Below are 8,873 nucleotides of genomic sequence, written 5' to 3'. Positions count from 1 at the left end.
ACACTTGAAATAATAGCTATCTAGTCCTCAATATCTTGAGTTCCAGAATGAGTGAATTTGCTATGAAGACAGCATCAATACTAATAAGAGCTGGTAATTATTAAGTGAAATGCTTAACTTAAAGCCTGGTCATTCAAATACACCCTGGAGCACCTAGGATGAAAAGGTTTGGCAAAAGGCCCCTGATGATTTTTTTCAAAATCAACCATTGAAAAACCTATAGTGCATAATCCTACATATATGTGGGTCGCCATGAGTCAGAACTGAATGGATGGTAAATGGTGTTATGGGTACTTACAATATGCCAAACATCTAAGTATTTTACTAAATTAATTTCTTCAATGTTGTTATTGTTGTTGTTAAGTGCTGCTGAGTTGGTTCTGACTCACAGTAACCCAATATAGGATTTCTGAGGCTTTAATGCTATGCGGCAGCAGAAAGCCTCATCTTTCTCCCATGGAGCAACTGGTGGGCTCGAACTATGGATACTGTGGTACACAGTCCAGTGCTTTTCATATGGCAATCCATTATTAAAAGCAAATCCAGACAAAAAGCTAGTTCTTTGAAAGAACTAATAAAATCAACTAATTATTGGCAACCTAACAAAAGAAAACAGGGAGAAGACACAAATAATACATCTAAGAAACCACATGGGTGATGTCACAACAGAGCCAACAGAAACAAAAAGGATAATATCAGACTATTATAAAGAGTTGTAGTACAATAAATTTGAAAACCTAGAGGAGATGGATACATTTTAGAAAAGCATGACCCACCTAAACTTACACACAAAAAAAACCAACAACAATTTTTGATAGAGGAAATGAGTGCAAATGGCTACAATTTGATGAACTTGACCTATACTTATGGATGTAGTAGCTCAAAATATCAACTGAGAGGGAAGGAGTGTTCATATCTAGTATCAATCCTATCCCCTATGTATACATGGTAGATAGGAATGAACAACTTAGGCAATGGCTACCTAAAATGAGGAGGCAGGGGCGATAAAAGGTACCAAGTGACTGGCTTGCAAGTTTTAAGAGGGAGTTTAGTTTGAGGGTGTGGGGGAAGGTAAAGTCCCTACTGAATAGTTTTCATCTTGTCTAGATGGGTCTGGTCAAAAGAGATGGGGATAAGATTCTTATGATTCAATAGTGAGTAACTGTTATCTTGACTTATTGTGACTGTCACAACTGTAAAGGTAGAAGTTTTGTAACAAAAATGGGGAGTTGTTAACCTTATAGTCCAGAAGCAAAGGACCCCAGTACAATCAACAAGAAGAGCACAAGCAGAGTGCGGGACCCTATCCAGAGAAACAGGGACACCAGAGATGGAGACAGAGATGAAGACATAGAGAGAGGGAGCAGCTGATGACTTTGGACTCATGGAAAGAGAGGGACTGGATGTTGGCAGCCAGGAGTCAGGCTTGCAGAATATGCTCTTTGGTTGTTTAAATTATTACATATTCCTGAGTGTTTCTGTGTACATATCCCCCCACACTCCCCCCCAAAAAACGTAGGGAATGGAAGCAAATACTGTTGAATAATGATGCACAGAGGAGATTGTAATCATTGCAATGAAACGATGGTGTAAAACTGATGTTCTCCCATGAAAACTATCAATCAGTTCACAATAAAAATTTACACACACACAAACAAAAGCAAATCCATTGTCAATGAGTCAGTTCCAACTTACAGAGACCCTCCCTTTGAGATGTTCTGTTCAGCTAATTTACTTCTTCATTTATTCCATTTGTTTTAGCTTCTGTGTGCTCAAGAGCAGGTTTCAAAGTCTCACATACATTTGGTCTTTACTTTCTTTTTAATGACCTTTTGCTTTCTTCCTGTAAGATGTTCTTGAAGTCATTCCACCAACTCTTTTGGTTTTTGATCATTAGTATCTATTATATCAAATTTGTTCTTTAGATGGCCTCTAAATTCAGGTGGAATATATTCTAGGTAATACTTTTGCTCTCATGAGCTTATTTTAATATTCTTCAGATTCAGCCTGAACTTGCATATGAGCAACTGATTGTCTGTTCCATAGTTGGCCCATGGCCTTGTTTGTCTTATGGTCCCTTCCCATAGGTGTAGCTTCTCCAATGTCCCTTCCCATAGGTGTAGCTAATTTGATTCCTGTATATTACATCTGGTAATGACTATATGCATAGACATGTTTTATTCTGTTGAGAAAAGGTATTTGCAGTGAATAAGTCATTAGTCTAGCAGAATTCTATCATGCAATCTCCAGCATCATTTCTATCACTAAGGCCATATTTTCTAATTACTGATCTTTGTTTCCAACTTTTGCACTTCAATCACCAGCAATTATGAATGCATCTTTATTGCATGCTTGATCAACATCAGACTGAAGTTGTTGGTTGTTTTTGTTGCTGTTGTGTTAAGTGCTGTTGAGTCCATTCTGGCTCACAGTGACTCTATATAGATTTCCCGAGGCTGTAAATCTCTACAAGAGCAGAAAGCCTCATCTTCCACCCATGGAACGACTGGTAGGCTCGAACTGCTAACTATGTGGTTTGCCATCTAGTGCTTAGTATACATTGCCACCAAATTCTTCAAAGTCATCTCCATTGGCTTTAGTGATTGGTGTGTAAATTTGAGTAATAATGGCATTAAGTGGCTTTCCTGTAGGTATATAGACAGTATTCTATCATACACAGTTCTGTATTTCAAGATAGATCTTGAAATGTTATTTTTGAAGATGTATGGGATGCCATTCCTTTTCAATTTGATGTCCCCAGCATAGTAAGTCACATGATTGTCTGATTCAAAATGCCCAATACCAGTCCATTTTAACTCACTACTGCCTAGGATACTGTCATTTATGCATTGCATTTCATTTTTTATAACTTCCAATTTTCCTAGATTCATATTTAATGCATTCCACATTCAGTGTTCACAGCTGTTTCTCTTCAATTTTAGTTGTGTCTCATTAGCATATTAAGGTCCCAAAAGCACCATGAATGTCACCATAGTCCACTCTACTTTGAGAAGGCAACTCTTTTCCAGTTGTATTTTGAGTGTTTTGCAAGCTGATGGGCTCATCTTCCAGCACTAACTCTAACAGTCCTCTGTTGCTAATCATCACGTTTCAATATTCAATATTCTGGTGCTATCCTACAATATTCACTGCTATTCGTAAGGCTTTGTGGCTAAATATTCAGAGGTAGTTCTCTTCTTCTTCCTAGCATACCTCCCAGCATCACAGCACCATAGCAAGCTAGCACAGGACGACAAACTGACAGTGAAGTAGTGGACTTGCTCTATAGTATTATGAACATTTGCCCTCATTATGAAATAACTGAACCAATCCCTTGCTCACAACCAGTTCTGCATCATAATCAACTCCCCTTGCTGTGTGTATAGCTTTTAAATTGTGGAAAAAGCTATGAGACGTACCTACAAAATCATCTTAAAGTCAAACTTAGGAACTAATCTCTTTCATAAACCAGCAGGACCTGACTGTACAAAATAACAGAGAAAAATATAAAACATGAAGGTATCAGGTTCAGATAGTGTAGTGCACGGTGTGCGATGCATCATTCTCGGTATCATAAAGAATTAGCATATACAGGTGAGGTAGAGGATAACTGTGGTGAGGAATGCCTGGGTTTAACATGACTATGCATGGCACTGTAGGATTAAGCACTGAACTACAAGGTTGATTTAAACAACGAAGTGATGGTTCAAACTTACCAGCTGCTCCTTGGAAGCCATATACAGGGACATTATGAGTTGGAATAAATTTGATGGCACTTAACAACAACAACAACAGATATCCAAAGGGGTCCTGGTGGTGCAGTGGGCTAAGTGCTGGGTAGCTAACTGAACAGTTGGTGGTTCAAACCCACTGACTATTCCATGAAGAAAAATGAGGCTGTCTGCTCCTGTAAAGTCTTACCATCTTGGAAACCCTAGGGGACAGCTCTACTGTCCTACAGTGTTGCTATCAGTTTGACTCAACTTAATGAAAATGGGTTTGTGTATATGCAAGCAGAAATATCAAATATGTAGATGGATGTAAGTTATAATAAGAGCACTGGGATAGAAGTAATTGAAATATTCAAAAAGATTTATATCATCTTTGAAGACTTAGGAGTAGATAAAATACCCCAGAGAAGCTATTCAAATAGAGCACAATAGAATAGAATTCCAATGGTTGCTAACAGTTTAGGAAAGAAAGGAATAAATAATGCACTAATGAACTGAGACTTTGCCCCAAATATGAGTCTATTTGGAGGCTATTGCGGAAAGTGATGTTAGGAAAGCAAGTATGATGGATTGCAGTCTCTTTTGTTTAGCCAGATGGAATTAATAGCTTAACTTTATACAATGAATATAACTGTCATGGGAACAGAAATAGATTTCAACAGTCTGAATATTAAATAAAGAAGGGAATTGGGTCCAGGAGACGAGCTCCAGTCATACTAAAAGGAAGGGCATCCAGCAAGAAGACATGAGGTCAGTGGAGAGAAAACAAAATGGTGAGTACACAACGCAAGATGATACAGCATGATTTTAACTGCTAGGTGATTTTTATTTCAAACATTTGCAATACAGATATATACTGCTGAAGTTTTACAAATAGCTACATGCAAAGAATTTAAAAGAGCTCCCTCAGGTGCAGTAAGAACAGAAAACCCAAAATCATAAAATACTGTTGTACACCCTAATAGTCTGATATCTGTAATATTGTTGGTGTTAGGTGCCTTTGAGTGAGTTCTAACCCATAGTGGAACAGAATAGCAATCCCATGCACAACAGAATGAGACACTGCCCAGTTCTGTGCCATCCTCACAATTGTTGCAAGCCCACTACTGTTACCACTTTGTCAGTCTATCTTGTTGGGTGGGTCCTCCTCTTTTTATGCTTTTATCTTATTTACTATGAGAATTTATGAACGTAGATAGACAGAGACCATAAGAACCTCTTAAATTTGTCTGGACATTTAAAACTATTATTATACAAAATATATGAATTTCATATGAATCAATTTTACTGCGAATTAGAGTAATCAAATCCTTAGAACATTATTTAAACAAACCTATTATAGTTTTCTGCAATTAACAGAGAAGATAATGTAATTTACATAATATTAAAGCTAAAAAAGCAGGATGCTGTAGAAATTAAATTTTGTGGTTAATTGAATTTTCTGGTTAACTGAGCACTAACAGTTATTATAGTAATGCCACATTTGAATAGAATATTTGTTTTATTATAATCATGTATTTTTATTGATTATGAAAACATCACCTAAGAGATTTCTCATTATTTTATTTTCAATGTAACATTTGGGAGAATACATTCCTCCAACAACTAAAAAAAAAAGAAAATCCAAATATATAGATACTTTATATTCTTTTTTAACTCATTCATTTACATATCTTTTTAAGAAGGGTCACCAACTGTTTCACTGTATGTCTACACTGGCAGGGATTTAATCTCAGGGGAAATTTTACCACTGGAGACCTCATCCTTCATGGAAACCATTCTTCAGGACACTTATTTTAGCTAGCCTGTTATTTTACAGAAGATGCTATGAAAAGTGAGCTTGGTACAATGTGCAACTTGAAAACAAATTTGTTGCTGATTCCTTCAACATTTTCATGAGTTGCTGATAGAGGTGGAGGTAGGAAGTCACACTACCTGATTTAGCTGAGTAAATGATAATTGCTTTCCCTTCAGTTAAGAGCAAGTCAGCTGTTTTTCTTCATTAATATACGATGTGTGTATTTCTACAGGAACTCTTTTCTGTTAATGGGTGCAGAAATAATAGGTTCATTGGTTAGACACACTGGTGGAACTAACAGCTAATGTGAGCAACAAATGTTGTTCCCTCATCTAGTTTTAGTTTAGTAAAGTTTAGTTTGTGCAAGGGAAAAAAAAAAGTATTGAATTCCTTCTTCCCTTCCTTCTTTCCTCCCTTCTTTTTGCATTCCCTCCTCCATCATCCCTTTGTTCCTTCCCTTTCTTTCACCCTCTCTTTCTCCTCTTTTCTTTTCTATCTATGTTCCTTAGAAATTCTTTTGGCTCCTAATGAATTGTGGTGATTGTGTGCTGTGGAGTCTGTTCCCACTCATAGAGACCCTGTGTAAGCTTTCTGAGTCTGCAATTCTTTGTGGGAGCAAAAATAATTTTTCCCTCAGAGCAGCTCATAGTTTCAAACTGCTGATCCTGCTCTTAACAGTCTAACATAACCCACTATGCAGGACTTTCTTTCTTATGAATATTGAATTGTTGTATTGATTTTTGTGTCCTTTAACAAAACAAAACAAAAAAAATTGAGGTGATTTTCAGCAATGTAAAATAGTTTAGAAAAATAAAAATTATCACGGTGAGGGAATATATAGTTAATATAAACATAGTCACTTTGAATAAGTTTGTATTTTTATTTGTGCCTTGGGTTAATGTGCTGGACTGCAAGATCGGATTGAAATGTAAGGTCAGCAGTTAGCTCACCAGTTACTCCTCAGAAATCTGATACATGGTAGCTATGAATTGGAACTGACTTGAGGGCACCTTAATACCAACAACAGACACTTAGGCAAAAAGGAGAAAATAAACTTCCAGAAGGATTTTACTATAAAGGAAAGGAATTATTTCCTGGCACAAATTACAAAAGAAAATGCCAAATGGCAATTGATGTAGAAATGATACAGCTAGCAAAATAATTACCTGACAAGTAAGCAAAAAAATTTAAATAATGATGTCATTATTATATTCCCTTATTGTTGCTGTTAGGTGCCATTGAGTCAGTACTGACTCATAGTGATCCTATGCACAACAGAATACAACACTGCCCAGTCCTGGACCAACCTCACAATTGTTGCTACACTTGAGCCCATTGATGCTGCCACTTTGCCAAAATATCTCATTGGGGTCTTCCTCTTTTTCTCTGACCCTCCACCTTACCAAACATGATATCCTTCTCCAGTGATTGGTCCCTCCTGACAATATTTCTAAAGTATGAGAGACAAAGTTTGGCCATCCTGGCCTCCAAGGATCACTCTGTACTTCTAACACAGATCTATCTGTTCTTTTGGAAGTCCATGGTACTTTCAATATTCTCCTCCAACACTACAACTCAAATATTCAAGTCTACTATGGTCTTCCTTATTCACTATCCAACTTTCATATGCATGTGAGGTTATTGAAAATACCATGGCTTGCTTCAGGAGCACCTTAGTCTTCAGACTGATATCTTTGTTCTTCAATACTTTAAGGAGGCTTTGTACAACAGATTCACCCAATAAAATATGTCATTTGATTTCCTGACTGCTGGTTCTCTCAGTGTTGATGGTTGAACTAAGCAAAATGAAGTCACTGACAACTTCAATCTTTTCTCCATTTATATGGATGTTGCTTATTGGGCCAGTGATGAGGATTTTTGTATTCTTTACATTGAGATACAACCCATACCAAAGCCTTTACTCTTTGATCTTCATCAGTAAGTATTTTAAAGTCCTCTTTGCTTTCAGCAAGCAAGGTTGAATCATCAGCATATCACAGGTTGTTAATGAGTCTTCCTCCAATCCTGATGTCACATTTTTCCTCATATAACCCAGATTATTTACTCAGCATACACATTGAATAAGTATGGTGAAAGACTACAGCATTGGTGTACAACTTTCTTAATTTTAAACAATTCAGAGTTTCCTTGTTCTGTTTGAACAACTGCTTCTTTGGTCTATGTACAGATTACTCATGAGCACAATTAAGTGTTCTGGAATACTCATTCTCTACAATTTGTTCATAACTTGTCATGATCCACACAACTGAAAACGTTTGCATAGTCTAAAGCACAGGCAAACATCTTTCTGGCATTCTTTGCTTTCAGCCAAGATCCATCAGACATCAACAATGATATCCCTTTTTCACATTCTTGTCTGAATCCAGCTTGCTCCTCTGGTAGTTCCCTGTGTCAATGTTCTGTTGCAGCCATTCTTTTAGTGATCTTGAGCAAAATTTTATTTGCATGTGATACCAATGATATTACATGATGATTTCCACATTCGGCTGGGTCACCTCTCTATGGAATGGGCAGAAATATAGATCTTTTCCAATTGGTTGACCAGGTAGCTGTCTTAGAAATTTCTTGACATAGATGAGTGAGTGCCTCCAGTACTACATCAGTTTGTTGAAAATTTTCAATTCATAGTCTTGTTCTTTGCCAATGCCTTCAGTGCACCTTGGATTTCTTCCTTCAATATCATTGGCTCTTGATCTATGCTACCTCTTGAAATGGTTGAACACTGACCATTTCTTTTTGGTACAGTGACTCTGTGTATTCCTGCCATCTTCTTTTGATGCTTCCCAAATCATTATTTTTTCCATAGAATCCTTCAATATTCCAAGTTGAGGCTTGAATTTTTTCTTCAGTTCCCTCAAGCTTGGGAAATACTGAGTGTGTTTTTCCTTTTTGGTTTTCTAACTCCAAATCACTGCACATTTCATTATAGTCAATCACAAAGGGGTAAACATTTGGTAGCATAGTGGTTACGAATCAGGCTGCTAACCTCAGGGTCAGCAGTTCAAAACTACCAGCTGTTCAGTGGGAGAAAGATGAGGCTTTCTTCTCCCATAAAGATTTACAGCCTCGGAAACCCTGTACATGGTCGCTATGAGTCAGAACCGACTCCACGGCACATAACCACCACCACCGTTAGAAAATTTACAAATAGAAATAAACATTCTTGGATGGTTACTAGGGATAGGATGGGAGTGTAGGGAAATATCACTAGTTATATAACAGAAATATATAAATGCATCAAATGGAAAGATATACAAACAGGAACACGCAGCAATATATCACTAGGGAAGAGAAAGACAGGAAGAGTTACACATAACAAATTT

This window comes from Chrysochloris asiatica, unplaced genomic scaffold (genome assembly GCF_000296735.1).
Source record: "Chrysochloris asiatica unplaced genomic scaffold, ChrAsi1.0 scaffold00327, whole genome shotgun sequence".
NCBI lineage: Eukaryota > Metazoa > Chordata > Mammalia > Afrosoricida > Chrysochloridae > Chrysochloris > Chrysochloris asiatica.
This window is presented reverse-complemented; position numbering follows the sequence as displayed.